Source organism: Neodiprion pinetum, chromosome 3, assembly GCF_021155775.2.
Source record: "Neodiprion pinetum isolate iyNeoPine1 chromosome 3, iyNeoPine1.2, whole genome shotgun sequence".
NCBI classification, from domain to species: Eukaryota; Metazoa; Arthropoda; class Insecta; order Hymenoptera; family Diprionidae; genus Neodiprion; species Neodiprion pinetum.
The window spans coordinates 25,636,355-25,654,833 of NC_060234.1; the positions used below are offsets into that span (position 1 = coordinate 25,636,355).

General features: G+C 40.3%; 1 long non-coding RNA gene across 3 annotated transcripts in view; it reads left to right on the top strand.

Moving 5' to 3' along the window:
- Positions 1–18,479, top strand: part of LOC124214200 (uncharacterized) — a 60,826-nt gene that overhangs the window by 12,676 nt on the left and 29,671 nt on the right. For 2 of the 3 annotated variants that reach the window (XR_006882097.2, XR_006882098.2), the window contains exons 2-3: positions 586–667; positions 2,201–2,566. This is a non-coding gene — a long non-coding RNA (uncharacterized lncRNA). The remainder of the gene's footprint in view (positions 1–585; positions 668–2,200; positions 2,567–18,479) is intronic. The other variant, XR_011176684.1, reaches the window with a different exon arrangement.

Below are 18,479 nucleotides of genomic sequence, written 5' to 3' on the forward strand. Positions count from 1 at the left end.
ACAGAATTTTCAGCTAATCAATAGTTTCCAAATTTTCATTTATCATAAAAATAGCCATTCCATTCGCATGTTAAACACTGCGAACAAGCATTGAATATAATTTGCAATTATGTCCCCGATGCGAGGTTAAGGAGAAAATAATAATAAAATATAATCATTAATTAAATCCATTCCATCGCTGTGGCGCAAATTTCTGGAATTATCACGGTGAATTTATAATTTTTTTGTGAATGAAAATCGTCAACTTGCTCGCAAGGTCGGCATGATTATTCTGTAACGGTATAAACAACCTATAGGATTATAATGAAAATTATCAAGGACAATAAAGTATTAAAAGCGATCTTTATCGTCCAAAAAATGAAACGTTGGAAGCAAGTAAATCTTGTAGCAAGTGAACTGTTGAATCAACAAGGTGTAAAATTCTCGAAAATGTATGTTACGTTGAAAAATTTCAGTTAAATTTGTCTGATAGTGTGAAAATTTGTTTGAATGACATGAATCCTATTCACTGCCGTTATAAAATTATTACCTGGCGATTCGTGTGCAACTAAAAATTAATTCGCCTCTGACATGAAATTTTTCCAGGTCTTCTAAAGGTGTCTCGATGCTGTCCTCGCCAACTTTGAACCCTGGGAATAATTCGGTTGAGCTGTTAACCAGCAAATTCGTAAGTATTCCAGCGCATGAACATTATAAAATGAAACATCAAGATAAGCTTGAAGTTATTTCATTAATCCGTGAGTCATGAATAAAAATTCGACTCATTCATATTCATGCCTGCTCGTCGTACGGTGTCCCTTGGCACGCACACGCACCTCGAGCCGAACCGAAGCTTGGTATAATAACCCGAAACCACCCCGCGTCTCGGCCGACGTCATACATTACACGGAGAAGTAGAACCGGCGGCGGTGTTTAAGCAGCGCGGATCCGAGCTAATTTTAAGTAATTGCCTCTAATTGCTTTCGAAATAATTATTAAATTTTGCCCTGTTACGCGCCCCGCCATTGTCTCGGAATCCTTGCCGCCTGCATGTTCCGCCCTTGCGATGTAAATGAATTAAGATCTACTCTGCGAGTCCTTACAGCGCGCGTCTTTAACCCCACGAAAACTGGACCAGCCCCCCGTTTCCCAGCGATTTCGATGCTAGAATAAACTTTCGGGAACTTGGGACGCCGAAGTTAGTAGAAAAAAAAAAAAAAAAAAAAAGCAAAGATGCGAAAGGGAAAAAAGAGAACATTTCTTTTGTCCTTACACGCTAACGAGGGAGGGAAAAAGATTTGTGGAGGAAGGTTTAAGGCTTAATGTTTAAGGTTTGCTCGTAGCTTAGAGCAGATCCAACTTTTCTGCGGGCCCCTTTTATATATATATATATATATACACGTAGTACCTTCTCGCTAACTCCACGGACTCTCGCTCGAATACCTTCCTTCAATTAAGCCTAACTTTTAAGGCAGATTAGAGGGCTGGCCGCGGAAACAAACGGCGATGAAATTCGGGCCCGGGGGGTCCTTTTTCTTCTTCCTTTCCTTTGTTTTCGGGAAACAATTACCCGGATCAGCTGCACTCTGAACGATTGGAATCAACAATAATGAAAAGTTCTCAGCCTTGGCTATACCGATCAACCACAGTAGCTGCTTGTACGTTTGGTATACAGGATCTAATCATCTCTTATGCTGGAGGGTTGTTTTTTTACGACTTTGATAAGAGTTTTGATGATGAAATTCGTCAGTTTTTAAAGTTCAGTACATATTTTTTTTCATCTACATATCGTACCAACATTCCAATATTAATACCGATAAAAGTGAACAAAAAATTCAGCATGTTCTTACAGATGAATAAAGTCGGTCAATATTGTCAATTTTTCTTGCTTTTATTTTCTGTTGAAACCAAGAAATATTGGCTAGTACTAGTAGAACGGATACTCATAATGCAGCTCCTGAAATGTCATACATTTTCATTGTAATATCATTGTGATATTTTGAATACAAGATTTAATTTTCCGCCACTGTTAATAAACGTGAAACATAATTAAAAATTTGTCTGTTCGTCGTTTATATCACGGTGCCAATGCCAAAAGGGCGTATAATTTTTTTTTTTACATTGACAATCGATCGGCAGAGTTAATATTGACGTATAAATAAGTATAAGCCCTTTTGGCATTGGCACCGCGAATTTTTTCCATGTTATAAATTTTTTCCAGGTTTGAACATTCAAATAAATGTGAAAGACTAATTGAAAGCATTCACACCGCACAGCAAGCAGAAGAGTTGATCTACCGGTAAAATTCGCTGAAAACGGAACCTTCGCAATTCCGAGTCTCCCGAGACCTGATCGAGTTTCTCTACATTTGTGCCACAAGTGGTTTTCCTGCAAATCCCATGGACTTGAAAGTATATCAACGCACGAAACGCGATGTGATACAAGGTGTCGAATGGAAAGAAGAGAAATCAGGGCTATGGAACGTACCCGACGGACGGACGGGGAGTAACGAGACGAATCGATGCGTAAAAACGAGCTCTGCAACGGACAACGAAACTGAGGAATAAAAAATCTGCAAGGTCAAGAGGTGAGTGTAATTTTCATCCAGCTACATTGCTTGCACGCGTTGATTGAGCGCTGCTCTTAATTATAACACCCTAAATTATACTCCCTTGAATTCCAACTTCCTGAGTGACATCCTGTCCTTGGCGTAGTCTCGCTGTGTACTTCCACGTGGCTTAAACGACTTTTGTAACACCCCGCCCCTCCTCACCCCACCACAACCCCCCGCCTGCCGAAAATGTTAGTCGAAATTGTTTCGCGCTCACGCGGTTCAACCGTCGGAAATTCATTTCTTGAGATGAGTGAAAGGATTTCTCGACCCGACAAAGCGTTGTACTATTTCGGAGGGGGCCGTATAACTCTCGACGGTAGCTCAAATCTAACATCACGTGAAATAATTAGTTCGTTCCAAATTACGGAATTCTGGTCGCCATGCCGACTCAACAATTTATTTCACTCTCTCTCTGAACTTGATTTGAAAACAAGTATTATTACAGAAATTCACTCCGCGCCAGAAAAAATTATACCATTCATCTCGTTGCGTAAGCTCTTCTTTCTCCTCTTGATATCACGGCGATGTCCAACTTGTACGCAATAAACAATAGACTTTGGAAAATAGAGTGAACATTTTTCGTTCATCGCTTACATCGGATACAAGTTTTTCACGGTTCTCTCAACGAAGACTACTGCCTCGTATTTGTTGGACGTAATTGTACCTACTTTTACTACTGAATTGGAAGTAATTTGTTAGAAAAACTACCACCTTCACGCTCCATTAAAGTGTGTTACTCTACCGAACCGTCAGAATTCTTCGTTGTGTTAAACATCGACCAAAAAATTGTCTGGAAGTTCCAGAATAAATGAAATGTAAGTTCACGGAGTGTCGGTAATATAACAATGGATCGAATAACGAAATATCTAACTCTCTAAATACTAAATGAGAATTCATAGAATCCCATAACGCTGACAATGGCACAATGATTTTCATTTTAGTCCTCGTTATAATATTTTTGAAGCAAACCTAAGATGAAACGTTTCCAGAACTTAATAATTATTTTAAAGTTATACAGCAATTTTATGGCGTTTTTCAAACTCCAAAAACCCCTTCAACGATTAAATGCGAATTGTCAGAGCGATGACGCGACTCGCATAAAGTCACAACGATAATGAACTTACCCGACGCAGGAAACCCGTGACACAGTGTTCGTCGTCGATAGAACCTTTCCCACCCATCCCAAAAGTATGAAAACGTATCAATTTCATAGAGCAAAGCACCTAATAAGGTATATTGCACTTACGATACCCGATACGGACCCCGACCGTAATAAGTATACATTGCAAATGGTATTTGAAGAGGCATACACGTATATCGGACCGTATTTGCAGGGCAATCAATCACCCTCAGCGATCGCGCGAAGAAGTCGTCTCGGTGTTAAGACAGGGTCTCTGAATCGTGCAGGCGAAATATATTTATTGCGAAGAAGTGTATATTTTTCCGCGAGGTAGCAATAACTCCCGTGTGTGATATACAGCCGGCTATATTTCCCCCCTCCGGCGGGGGTGCGGAATCGGTTGGAGAGAATCTGGCGATGTGTGCACGCGTGCCTCTGATATATTTGGGTGTGTGGGCGCCAAAAAGACCGTGTCGCATGTAGGAGGGACGGGGGTTGAAAGTGTGAGCGAAGGAAAAGAAGCCTATCAGGGCGGGTCCCCGAACCGCAAGTGGACTCCTCAGATAAGCAAGGCAAAGCGCCTTACCCTGAAAATGAATTTCGCACACACGTCTAACCGTGGAAGCCTCGAGGAGACGTGACGCGACGGGGTCAGTATAAGGCAGAGGTCAGAGATCGGCCTTTTGGGGGCCCGGATCCCCCCCGATAATCCCGGCCTACCTCGCACAATCAGCACTCCATTTTTCTCGTTTAATTCCCGTCTGCGCGGGGGGGGGGGGGGGTGACCGTCTCACTTGATATCTCGAAGGGGAACGGGATGCAGGGAATCGGGTAAGACAACCGTAAGCCGGAGCTTACGTCCCAAAACAGGCACGTCAACAATTTCAGGTACCTTAAGCCTTTCGTTGGTTCCTTCATTTCACGCAACGCCGACCAATTATCCGCCCCGCAGACATAGATTTACATTATGCTGCCAGGGAGCAGCGTTCAACCCCTCTCTCTCTCTCTCTCTCTCTCTCTCTCTCTCTCTCTCTCTCTCTCTCTCTCTCTCTCTCTCTCTCTCTCTCTCTCTCTCTCTCTCTCTCTCTCTCTCTCTCTCTCTCTTTGCCACCATGCCCATGTTTTCGGTCGCAAACCGCGCGTGCTAAGCGACTTGGTCACACCGGGACAAACCGACCGTTTTTAATGAGCGTCGGATTCTATGTTCGGTTAAGGCTTGGCCAGACTATGAAAGGCTCTAGAAATCAATCCCAACTATCTTTGCGACCTACGTACTTGGGTGCCCATCAAATCGGCGAAAGATGCGAAAATTGGGGTGCGATAACTAACTTGTGACGTTTTGGAACACCTTGATCAATCAACACGAGACTGACGTAACGCGCGAAATTACTTTTGTTTACCCTTATCATGGAGCCCGTCGGGCAAACATAGACAATTTTTTCGATAAATATGCAACTTACCACGCTGCATTAATAATAGACGATAATACAAAGTTTTCCGATTTACTTCTGAAAATAATTGGTTTCTTTTATTGTTAATGCAGTCTGAATCGAAAATGATGTATTACTTGGTAGAATTATGAAGCCACCCATCTCGAATATTTCTGCGTAACGAAATAAACGGAATTTTAGAAAATTTACATAGCTCCTTTGAAACCGGTCAATATTGTTTCATGGTTATTACTAATTCTTGAAACTCCATAAATTTTCTACCGTGAATATACAATCATTTTACAGTTATAAAAATATTTCATTAAAATTGTAAGAAAAAGATCATCGTATTCTGAAAGAACTACACGTACCAACAATATAAATTTCTCACAGTGCGTCATGAAATTAGACAAATGAGTTGAAAACAGACAATTTCGGACTAATTCGAAACAGTAAACGAACATATCGAACTTGGTTAACAATCACTTCTAGCAGTACGGCTAAGGCTTATTTTCGTAAATGCTATAACTAATTGCAAATTTATACTTCCAAATTAGAGACTTAGAGTACATATATCAAAGCTGCTGATTGAAAAGTCTGAAGAGTTTTGAGCAGAAAAAAAATGAAAAAATTCTAGGTGGTGACTAAAGCTTTGAAAGCCGGAGAAAAAAATCACTCAAGTTAGAGTTTCTTTCCCACACGTCTCTACGGAGAACGGCTATTTTCCGGAAAGTTTCTCACATGTAATACAAAAAAAAAATTATTCTACTTGAGACTTTTGCGGTCGACACCAAATTTCAACTGTCCCGTGCTCTATCCGGTGCTTTCGAGAAGCTCGACAGGTTGAGAATTAAGCGTGAATTTTGACCCAGAAACGTCGGTGTAACTTAAAACCCGGTTCCAATAAAGGAACGGAAGGCGAACATCCGCCCTGTTTCGGTATCTATAAGGTGCCTTGAGCAGCCCGCAGCTGGGTGTATCGGCAACATCGAACTACACTACATTACCGAGTTTGGTGAAAATTATTTATCGCCAGCATTATGGCCGTGTATATATACATTATACATATACACATAACGGCGATAAATTGCAAAACGGCGGGCTCCATTCAGCAAATTGCCGACTAGAACGATTTATCACCTTTCCCGGGGACCCGGCTTTATTTATTTATTTATTTATTTATTTATTTATTTTATATATATATATATATAAGTATATATTTCATACATTTTGGATCTTGTCTAGCTTCCTGAAATATTACACCAGCGATCATCCACATGCAGCGTGTCGCATGCAGTGTATACATCACGAGGTATACGTGAAACAAACTATTTTCATCGCGTGGCGAAAAGCTCTCGGAAGCTCTAGCGGGCAGTCGTGATACGCCCTTTCGGTATCGATCGTAATCGAGACAGTTCGCCCTTCCGAGTCCGAATCTGGGGCCAATCAAGGTTATTCTGCTATGCAATTTTGCCCAATTAACGGACCGACCTCCAAACCCGTAACCCGCAACTTGTACGTGCAAAAAATGAGCTACAAGCTCAACGGGGGCAAATATTGCGTTATGGAACCCGGTTTTCCGTCTAGCCAGCCGAACCAATCAGAGCTATTCAACGCAGAAATCAGTCCAATTAACCGCCTAACGGATCTATATTACGAAACCCAATTTTGGCCTTTCCCACGGACAGTGGTTGGTGGCGGAAAAAATCTTTCCGAACGTCACCGGTTTCATCTATTCCTTGCTCACGTGTTGTATTGCTCATCGAAAAAAGGAACTGTTTAAATGTTTCCGTTTCTTCCATTTTTATATATACTTGACCATTTCGAAGGGAAAACAATACTTCATTGAAATCTAGGCGTGAATTTTTTTGCAATGATTTCGCGTTTGTTATCATACACAAAAGTTACGGTAAAGTTTGGTACGACATAAATTATAATTCAAGGATACAGATTTTAAGGCGATTCTTAGATAAAATTCCACAACTTCTCACTTCGTCTTGCTACTAACGCAAACTCTTACCAATTTTCATGGCAAGAGACGTAACATTCAGAAGGTACGTGTAAAAATTTTTATTTTATTCTTCTTTGCAATTCAGTGCTAAGTAAAAAATGGTGCTGTTTTTAAAGGTGACAAATCAACCAGGATGATCCCGAACGCTTTTGTAAATGCACTCAGAGTAAAAATTCTGTGTCTTCAAAGAAAGTTACGGTATCAATATACAGTTTCGTACAACTGAAAATTTGAAGGTTTCTATCAAATCGCCATATTCCATCAACAAAATCATTTGCACAAATGCAAAATATGTCTTCAGATGAACAAACAATCTAATCTTAGACCGACTAAACTATTGATTGACCATGTAGTAACGAAGTCAACTTTTTGTAAACTTGTTTGTCAGAGAAAAGTATTATGACTAACTAAAACGAAACATTTTTTTACCGGTTAACAATAATTTGGATTGAGATAGCAAAAATTTAACAATTTCTTCAATGGAATTCAAAAAAACCTCGGTAATAGAAATTCATAGATTGAAATCACAGATGTTTCGTGTCCAATAAATAAATGGACAAACTGATTATTTTCCGCGTGTATTTTAACGATTTCATTTGAAAATTGCACAATTTCTCTGTTCTCTGTTCCAATTTTCTTATAATTCAGTGAAAGCCGATCATCATATCGGTTCACCGCATATTTCTACGAAGATTGCATTGTCTATCCCGGATCAGAACCAACCGAAATATCCAACTCAATGGAACTCGTCAACGAAACCTGCGGAGCAGAACCAACTGAGATACATATTTGCGAACGTAGCGTCGTGAACTATAATTCGCCTGTCGCCAGGAAGCAAGAAAGATGGCGTATTCTTGGCAGAAAAGTTTTCTCCGCGTCTTCACCGACACTCTGCAGCCTAGTCGCTCGTTTCCGGCGGCGCTTCATCTCGGGAGATAAGATGCCGAGCAGCCAGACGACGCGAATTGCGGCGAGACGCGCGTCGCGAGGACACCGAAGCATTGTGCGAGTCGACTTGGCTTCGACTTTCGAAAATGTAAATACGATGTCAAGCACACACGTTCTTCCCCCTCACCGTTCCGTCGTTTTTCAATTTTCCACCTTGAATTATCGAAACCGCAAAAACCGCACGTCTATAAATTCAAATCGCGTACGATCGTGCGAGGTCGATTATTCGCTTTGCAAATTTGATACGAGTAACGTGAAGATAGGATTACTCGGGACGAAATGCGTGTAGACTAAATTTGAAAAATGGAATTTGAAGCCAAGATTATCAGCATCGATGTCGTTTCTGATTCAACTTTCTACACTGAGAGAAATTTTTAGTTTCGGTGACCGCTCAGTCCTTAACTATTCTCATTTTTTTACCACCATCGAAAAATACAGTTCTAGGTACAAAATGATAATTAGTTTTGTAGCTGTTACCAGAAAGTCTAGTATCCGTTACTATTCTTTCTCATTACGATCGCTGTTACTATATTTTCTTGCAACTATTGCGAAAATTTAATGCTTGTGCAACGATAAATTGATGTTAAAGCCTAGTTTAACTAAAAAAGTAGAGTAAACCGAACTGACTGATTTTGCGTTGCAATAAAAAAAAGAGGATTTTTTTAACGATAACTGTTTTACTGAATTCTTCTAGTTACTATAAAATATGAAATTTTTCTCAGTGTACTTGTAATTTACACAAAGTTACAGCGTATCGAATTCAAACCTTTTCCCAACCAAAAACGGAGGAGGGGGGGGGGGGGGCCGTAATTTTTTTTTTTTTTTTTTTTTACCACGTGCGTATAACGTAAATTCCTGTAACGGCATGTACCTATGTTTGCGTCGGACGTTCCTCAGGGGCGCAATTGCCGTTCGCCCTTGGCGCGCGGACGAAACCGTAACAAGATACCCGGACAGCGATATAACGGCAAAGATAATGACGGTGGCGGTGATTCGGAATTTTAGTATCCATCCCCCGATAACATTTTGGAGTCTGGTGCAGCGGCGCTGCGTAACGTTATAGCTATAATATGCGTGCGTACAAGGAAGGTGCGATGTCGAATGGAAAACGGGTTGCAAAAGCGGCCGCTTGTACTCTCAAGATCCTTGGTGTGTTCGGCTTATCCCGTCTGTTATAATAGCGGCGTTAAGTTATAGTGGCCGCAAAATGACACCCTCAGGCTCAGCTCCCTTATTGGATAAAGCTTCGGCGTGAACATTCGTCGCATATCCATGCGTCCAGTCGTAAACCTCGCGTAATATGTGCAGACACGTGCACTGGGGAAAATTACTTTTGTTATAGTTTCTAGAAAGTTTCAATAAAATGGGCGCCGTTACAACAACGTTTCAAACATTGTTGGAATTACTAAAAAATTTGCTACACGTGGTAACTTTTTAGTGTACATGCAGTTCTCAACGATAAATTTTCTGGTTATTACAACATTAGATCACTTTGATCAGTTTACTAAATTTTGAATAAGGTTCTGACAAACCCGCGCCTTTCATTAATTTGAAATTTTGTATATCCATGTATTTTGACTCGCTCAACACGAATATGATATGGTGTAAATACCCGTAGATTTGATTTTCAACGTCACAACTCACAAAAATAGATCTTTAACAATTTCTTATATTTTATTTCGATAAGTGTTGATCCTAGAGAAAAGTGTTTTCCACAAAAGTTGTAGCTTATAAAAAGCCTGATCTTTTATGTTTCGCAGGGTTTTTGTACATTTTTTGTATTTTGCTCTCGAAAAAAAATTATTTCAGACAAAAACTGTATGAAACATAAAAGATCGGTCATTTTATAGGCTACAACTTCTGTCGAAAACATTTTTCTCTAGGATCAACACTTATCGAAATAAAATATAAGAAATTGTTAAAGATCTATTTTTGTGAGTTGTGACGTTGAAAATCAAATTTACGGGTATTTACACTGTATCATATTCGTGTTGAGCGATTCAAAATACACAGTTATACGAAATTTCAAATTGATCGGAGTTATGGGCTTTTCGGAACTACACCCATAAAAAAATACCAACACATAGAAGGTTTTCTCGTTAAAGCTACAAACACTTCTTGGCTAGAAAACTCATTTTCTTTTTTGAACCCAGAATTAAAGTTTTTTGTTATGGTAAAAAATGAGAATATGGTTTAAAATTGAACCGTAACCGTAACTAGAAATTTCTCTCGACCCGCGCACACACACACCTGCGTATTAGACGCAAGCTCTCACCCTCGATGTACGCGCCCGTTCCTTCGAACTTCGTGGTTGATTACAATTTCAATTTATTAGCCCTGCGTCAAGTTTCCACGAGCTCGGGCTTCTTATTCGCCCTTTCGGTTTCGTAATCAACGCAATCCCCTTTCGCTGCACCGTTTCGGGGTGTCAAGAGAGGAGCGCGACAAAACGGGGTGGGTAGGATGGGGTCTCAGCTATACTAGCGGTGCTTCGAGCTAGCTGCGGGACGGTAATGAAATTACACGTATGGCGTGCCAATTAGTGAGTGTGGGTTTCTACACATACATTCTAAGCTCAATCTTATTCACGCAGTTTCGCTCAACGTATCGAATTCACAATAATGCGGATAAGAGAATTTACACAAATTTTTGGCCGCTTAAGAGGATGCTGTAGTCAGTCGGCCTTATTTTATTATATCAGACCGACGAAAATTTCACTTGTTTTGAACAATACTCGCGCTTACGCATCATCGACGCACTAAAAAATCTGCCAAGCAATTTGCCAAGAAATAGTTGCATTACCCCTTATTGCAGGAATACATTTCCTGGCCTCAGTTTCGTATAGAATAAAAAAGTTTTTGGATATTTTTGTTCGCCATTTCAAGTGAAATGAATTTGATAAAACAGGTAAAATAGGTAAGTGACGTTTTAGTCGATCGATAAAAAGGACTACAGCAGCATCTCGTTTCATCGGACTGACTTTAAGCAACCAAATATTACGATTCATCCAATCGTTTTTTACTATTTTATTCAACGAACGAGAACACAACGTAAATAGTAAATTGCATACTTATGCCCACCATGAATTTTAAGATTATGGCAGCAACAAACAAGGAGAATGTACTTAGAGCAACAAATAAAGTAGAAACTTCAGATTTCTATTTTGTTAAATTAATCATTGATTCTATTTTAAAAAATTATTAAATCTCCGATTTTTTCAATTACTTCTGTAAACGAAATGCGTACGTATAATATTTCATTTTCCAAACTGGCTATATTTCAGCCGGCTTATAGCGTCAGTCCGACTTGACGATGGGTAAATTTCTCTATTGAGTATTGTGTCAGTACATCAGTTAATTTCTAAAATTCTGGTAGACATAGAATAATTACGCAACCTTGAACTGTCATCGAGTGGCAATGGAGAATTCTGTAAGTATCATGTTAAACTGAATCCTGCAAAACGCCTCGCCTTATTTCTTCGAGAATTTAACAAAGACATGATAACAATGGTTTGGTTCTCTGTACAAAAAATGCACTTGCAATTACAAATACGTATCTTAAATAAAACCTGCCCGAAACTTCAGCCGATGAGAAGGTAGGTCAAAATATTTGACGTTAATAGCGAAAGAATATTCTCACCTCAACCTTCTGAAACTTTATTCCAGCATAAGGTAAACCTTAGTGAAATAACGCCGACTGTTGCAGTTAAAGATAGCGAAATTAAAAGCGTTTGTCATTACGCACAGACCGCGTCGTTTTTTGCAACGAGCTCTTCTTATTTGATCGCCTCTAGCCGTGACAGCTGTCGTCTCGCAGATCCTTAGTCTTAGCTGATTATCCTCGAAAAGACTGATGAATTCACGCCTAAAGGCTTATACATCATTCAAAAATTCCCTCTAGACAGACGAACCCTTCAAAAATTAGACCTTTTGTTCGGAGCCATCGGCGCCCCTTCTGGAGGGAGTATTTTTCTGCAACTACCGAGTTGTCTCGAGGGAATTTCCTTCCATCTAACTTTCGCTGTAACAATTGACTGGCCTGTTAATGCTTAATTATGCGAGCAGCAGACGCAGTGAAAGCGAAAACAGTTGCAGATGGAAACCGGAATGTTGCTGCAATGTATATTACAGATGAATAAGTTATCTACTTGTTGAAGCAATGAATAAATTAGTTAGACACAGAATTCTTCGACGTGTTAAATTCCGGAAAACAGCATTGTTAGACGATTAATCGATATCCATGCAAGTTTTCGCGTAGTTCTTAGAAAAAAATTATCATGACCATTTTACTAATCACATTGTAAAACTTTTAATACTCTGGATGGTTTTGCGTAGGAATTTGAAACGGTCGATATTCCTTTGCAATTCCGCGTTCAATTGTTTGCTTCTTGATCTTTGCCATCCTGAAAATTGAAAGTCGTGTGAATTTTCGCGGTCACAAATACGAGTTGAAGATTCCCTCTCCTGGAAGCACATTTCTGGAATTCACGGATGTTCCATCCAGCTCTTGAATGGCGGTCCAATCAACCTGAAACTTTTTCGGGGTTTTTATATCGACGGATCCCATTGAGATCAACTTCGGCAACTGCGTGGGTAGCCGTCTATAACCGTGTAACTAACTATGCCTCGGGCAAAGTGAGTTGGGAAAAATGTATATAGGCGTGGAAATGGTTTCTACGTGAATTCCGGCACGATCAGAGCTGTGATATAGCAAATGGCGCATATCCCGAGAAGGATTTCGTAATTTAGAACCCGATATGATATCAGAAATTACCGTACAACACTCCGCCCATTATCGATCAGTAATCGGCGAAACTTTTCTCGATATATAAAATAAGAAAGCGTGTCCGAGAACTTTGCCTTGTCCCTGCTCCGCCATGGGAAATAACTGCCATGCAGCGGGGAATATACGTATAGAGACGCGTATAAATTTAATCCGCTTTGTTAAATTATCACCATTAACAAATTGCTCGGCTCAATCAGTCACGCGTCACGATACACGAGCCATTAGCTTTAGAACCTGCGGGGATGGATGATCGCAACGCCAACGAAATGGGAGGCAAACCCTGACAATGAACCCTAAGACGTTACTGCGTGCGGTGTAAACCTGCACGAGCCACATTAATCGACAATCATCTCGCTTCGGCGCCGAGCAAATACTGCCAACCACCGAGCAGATTGTGTAGATACATTCATCGCGGTGAATTTGAACACCAGTGTTGTCGAAAGTGTGTTTGCGAGGGCTCTATATCCATCAATCCTAATAAAAACCATGTGAACTGAGCTTGACCCGCATATTTTTTGTACAAAACCAACACAAATCTAATTAAATAATTGATTTCCGAGTTATAAAGTCCGAAAATTGACCCACTTTTTCAGTCGTCTACCCCCTTAAATTCAATTTGGCAAAAAGATCATCGGGGCCTGCGATGGCGGGGGGCTAAAAGGCTGTCAGGTTAAGAAAATTATAATCCTAAATATGTGGGCAGCGGTGCCACTGGGACGAGAATTAAATTTCGAACCTGTCTGACTAAATCGCATTAGGTCTACAAGGGGGGGACCAGACGGATTGCGTGTAGATGCGTGCGGTTTAAATCAATTCAACAGCTCGAAAGTAATTGCTGTAGAACCCTCCAGATGCCCAAAGTATTTGCTCTTCGAGCCTTCGACCTGCGCGCTGACTGGTATTCAAAAGCCTGGCATTGCTAATCAGTGGTGGTATAATTAGGCGTGATTCGAACGGCTGATGTCAGGCTGGACCAGGTTCGTAATTGGAACCTAAAAAATAGCCGATCTTGTAAAACCTACTTTCCGTTTACTTCGCCGAGAGGGATCAAAGCGACGGTACAATTCACGTCGCTGGCAGGAGTGGAAGAGAGTCGAATAAATCAAGTAGTGAAAAAAATTACGAAATTTACTCACTCGTGCGTAGCACTCTGTGAAAAAATCACTCTCGTGATAAAAAAAATGTCCGAATCACCAACGAATTTCAGTTCAATCGGTATGAAACACGGGTTCCAACTGTTTATACGCAGTACCCAAATTGAAAACAAATTCTATCTCTCTTCAGACTGTGAAACAGTGTTATTTTCACCGGCTTCCAAGTATTTCCATTCGCCGAAGCAGTTTAACCAGCAGCAAGAGCTCAATTGCACGTCCATACGAGAACGATTTGCCCGTCAGTCCTAGGAACTCGTTACAAGTCAGCGTCTACACGCCAGTTAGTACAGCACGGACAAAGTGCACACAGGTAATTTTTCAGCGTCGGCAAGAGCTTCGCGTTGATCGCTAGAGAAAATCGGACGCGTAAATAGCGCTTGCAAAATATCCACATTTACGCGAGTCGAGTTCGAAAAAGGTATCAACCATCCAACCTAACGGAGAAGTCTCGAAAAGTAATTGGTAATCCATGCATCCGACGTTTTCCTTCAACCGAAACTGCTAAAATTCATAACTTTTTGTGAAACTTGAGCGTAACGCGAATACGTCGTCGGCGAAACGACAGTTAAGAAGCAGCGGACAGAAGTTGATAAATTCTTTTTCAAACAGAGTGGTTTTGCTCGAGTTTAGGGCGTGTCTAATTCGAAGCAGAATGACTGGCCAGACTGGGAGTAGTAAAATAGGGACGGCTAACGTAAGGGTATGATCATAAACCGGTAGGTAACCCAGTAATTCGCGAGTGGTACTTCAGGACCGAAGACACTATAAACGTCGGAATATCAAGCATTAATGTTGCGGCATCTTCCGCCCTCGCGGAGCAACGTTCTGTTCGTCTCGTTCCAGTGTAACTGCCCATGCTCGAAAGCAGTTGCTCAATACACGCGCAGGAGGCTGGAGGAGTTGACGAAGTCGACCCAGAAACAGAAGCCCAGGGGTAAGTCGACGCGTACACGCAATGCGTAGCGCATCGCGGATGTGCAGAGAACGTGATATCGGTGTGGGTAGCCGGTAGTTGGAGGCAAGCTTTTGAGTGTTCTTGAATCGCGAGTGGGGGAGAGGTATAGAAAGTGAAGAGGCCGGGGAGAGCTGGAAACGGAAAGCGAAGAATAAAGGGGTGAAAAACAGCACCATCCACTAACGAGTCGTAACGGAATAGCGTTATGGAATTCATTTTTATAAATGCGGATGTTTATCACGTCTAAAGGGTAACGGTTATTAACGGAAGCGATTTCGATTTTCTCTTCGAGCACTATGAATGAAGACGGTTTAAAAAAATTCCTGGTTCGTATTTGCTGTTCAAACATCGATGGATAGATTTTACATAATCGATTGATGGGTATGGTGCGTAGATTATCGTAAGGTTGAAGGTATTACATAACTAAGGATTTACAACTTCTGCTCCTACGTTTAAGGTTTTCCAAAATAGTCTTCAACAACTTCAAATTTGTATTGTTCAAATCTCGTACTAAATTCAATCATGCCATTTTTAAATTCAAAAAAATTGCTCCTTAACCTAGAAATTAGTGATATTCGTGCTCAAATTATATGTCTTCAAAAAACATTTTCAAGTTTTGAACACTCCATCCACAAAGAACTTCCGACAAGATAGGCGAAAATATTCTTTGATAATCGAAAGAAAAAGCCTGACCAACATTTCAACTATCTTGAAACATCTAATATAAGAAAACTGAATAATTTAATAGCACGACCTGATAATTTTAAGAGAACGGTTAAAATTGGCTAGTAAATCTTAGCGATGTTAGCATTCCAAACAACGTAGCCAGGCATTCTACAATTAGGTCCAAAGTTCGGCGTACCGTTTAAAAAAAATATAAGGGAATGTCAATAGATTAATTGCACATTTTGAATAGAATATATCTGCTATTCCATCTGAATGCAGAAATCAGGCACGCCCTGAATTCACTAACGAAATCAAAAGTTTTAAAAACAAACCTCCGGTTAGTCAAGAACGTAACGTTCTTGATAATAAGATCGGTGAATCGGACGTCTTTCAAAAATATAATCCTAATCTAATAATCTTTTTAAAAGCTTATAAAGGTAATACTACAATTATTATCACAAAACCTCTGTACAACGAGAAGATTTCAGAACAACTTGCAGATAATAACACTTATAAAATTGCCAAGCATATCAAGTCGGTAAACCGACTGCCAAGTGTGTACGAAACAATTACATCTCGAAGCAAACTAGGTTTGCAATCTCTAACAATGACAGTATTCCACCCAGAGCAAATGAAATACCTAAAATTCATAAAGAAGCTATTCCAACACGAGTAATTGCTTCATTATTTAATAGTCCCACCTACCATCTTGCAAGTTTGTTAAATTCATGGATTTCTGATAATATTATTCCGCCATGCTTGACGTATCAAGAACAGTTTTTGTTTTGTAGACACCATAAAAAAATCTGACTTTGCCACAAAACTACATCTTAATCTCCGTAGATGGTAACTTATCTTTTGACAAACATTCCACCCAACCTAGCTATTACAGCCATAGAGAAACGTTGGCATGAATTCAGGTCAAAGTACCAATACCGCAAAATGAGTTGAACCAAAGTTTTAATATCGGTTTCAGGCAGCCATCGTTAAGTTTAATAACACCAATTACGCACAATCGTTCGGGCTGCCTATCGGCTCCCCGTTGTCACCTGTCCTTTCTGATCTATACATGGATATTTTGGAACAAATCTGTATTAGTCAGCTTGACTTCGAACTTCCCTTTTATTTTCGCTCTTTCGATGACATTTTTACGGCTGTACCTATAGACAAAGTCGATTCAATCCGAGACACGTTTAACAAATGTCATCACAAATTGCAATTTACCACAAAAGTAGAATCCGAAGGAAAGATTAGCTTCATCGATGTCTTGGTTATCAATGATAATTACCAGCTCAATATTGATTCGTTCCATAAAAGAAAGTGGTCGCAGCGTTACCTCAATTTCAATTCACATCAACCTAGATCATACAAAATTGGAACTATAGGTAACCTTGTCGCCGAGTAGAGTAATCAGACTATGAAGCCCTGAATATCAATATAAAAATCTAGATCTTATACATGATGTTCTACCCCATTATTATCCCCAATTTTTGCCCACTAAACACATAAAATTAAAAGATATTCAATTGTATCAAGTGATACTAAGAACAACTGTGTGTTAAACGAGTTCGAAAATCTCAAAAATTGACTTCCTTGCCCTCTGTTGCTGGCTTCTCTGATTGTGAGCCACTGAATACAATTTTCGCAAAATATAGCGTTTGGTTGGTTGGTACGAATGATAACAATTTGAGTTTTTTGTCCGATTCTGGTAAAGATATGCTTTCAAATGGTAGACGTTCGAACGTTATTTACAAAATATCGGGTAAATATCGAATCAAGCTTATACCGAACAGACATATATTCGTTAGATTATTTAGACCATACATTTAATTTATTGCAATAGACGAATGGGAGAGAAAATTCGGAAATGGAACACATTTTAATTGCTCTGAGGCTATGCCAATGATGAATCAAACTTCAGGCGTAATTTTGATAGAAAATGAAACCAAATTTCTTAATCTTTATGAATCTTGCTGTCATCGATCTTAGAATACGATTTCAGCAGCCGAACGAAAGAAGACATTAGTAGGAGTATCCTAGAATTTGCTGATTTCAAACTTGATGCTATAATTGTTGAATTCAGAATACGCGATCTAACATGCCAGGCCAAAATGCAAGTTCGACGAGGTTACCAACTCTCGCGCCAACTTTCCATTGTCCGCGTTAAGCAATAGACGGTCTGTCTGCGATCGTTAGCCCGACGTTACGAGGTGTGACAATAATGGTTAATGTAATCAGCAATGTTCTTGAATCAGGGATAATGGACGTACAGAAGAGTACGTCAGAGCGTGCGCGAGAAAAGGGGGGAGGAAAGGCGAAGCGGAACGGGTCGAGGGGGGTGAACGAGGTGCGGTGAAAGGAAGAGGGAAACGGGAAAAGGGAAAATGGAAGGCAGAATAGAGAAGAAGGGAAAGGCATGAGGGTAGAGGGTGGATTGCAAGGTTAAAAAAAGCCGGCACGGCTAATGAGCACGTGAGATTGCGAACAAATGAGGGCCACGAGCTAGAAATAAAGCAAAAACAGCGAGAGCAGCAGCATCGCTATAGCAGACGGTAGAAGGAAAAAACTCCCCCCTCCCGGACAATATTAGGGATATTTTTTCCCTCCTCCTTCCACCTTAAATCAACAGAAGATTAAAAGGGTCTGGAATATTTTTGTTTCGAGATTCAAAGCGCCAGCCGCGGGGAGATAAGCCGTTTGGATTTACCGGGTCAGAGCTTTAAGCTCCCGCGGCTAGTTCTAATATGCGTGAGCACAGACTTCTGCACATTGTGACAGGTGTGATATGTGGAAACGCTTTAACGGCACTTTGCGTGT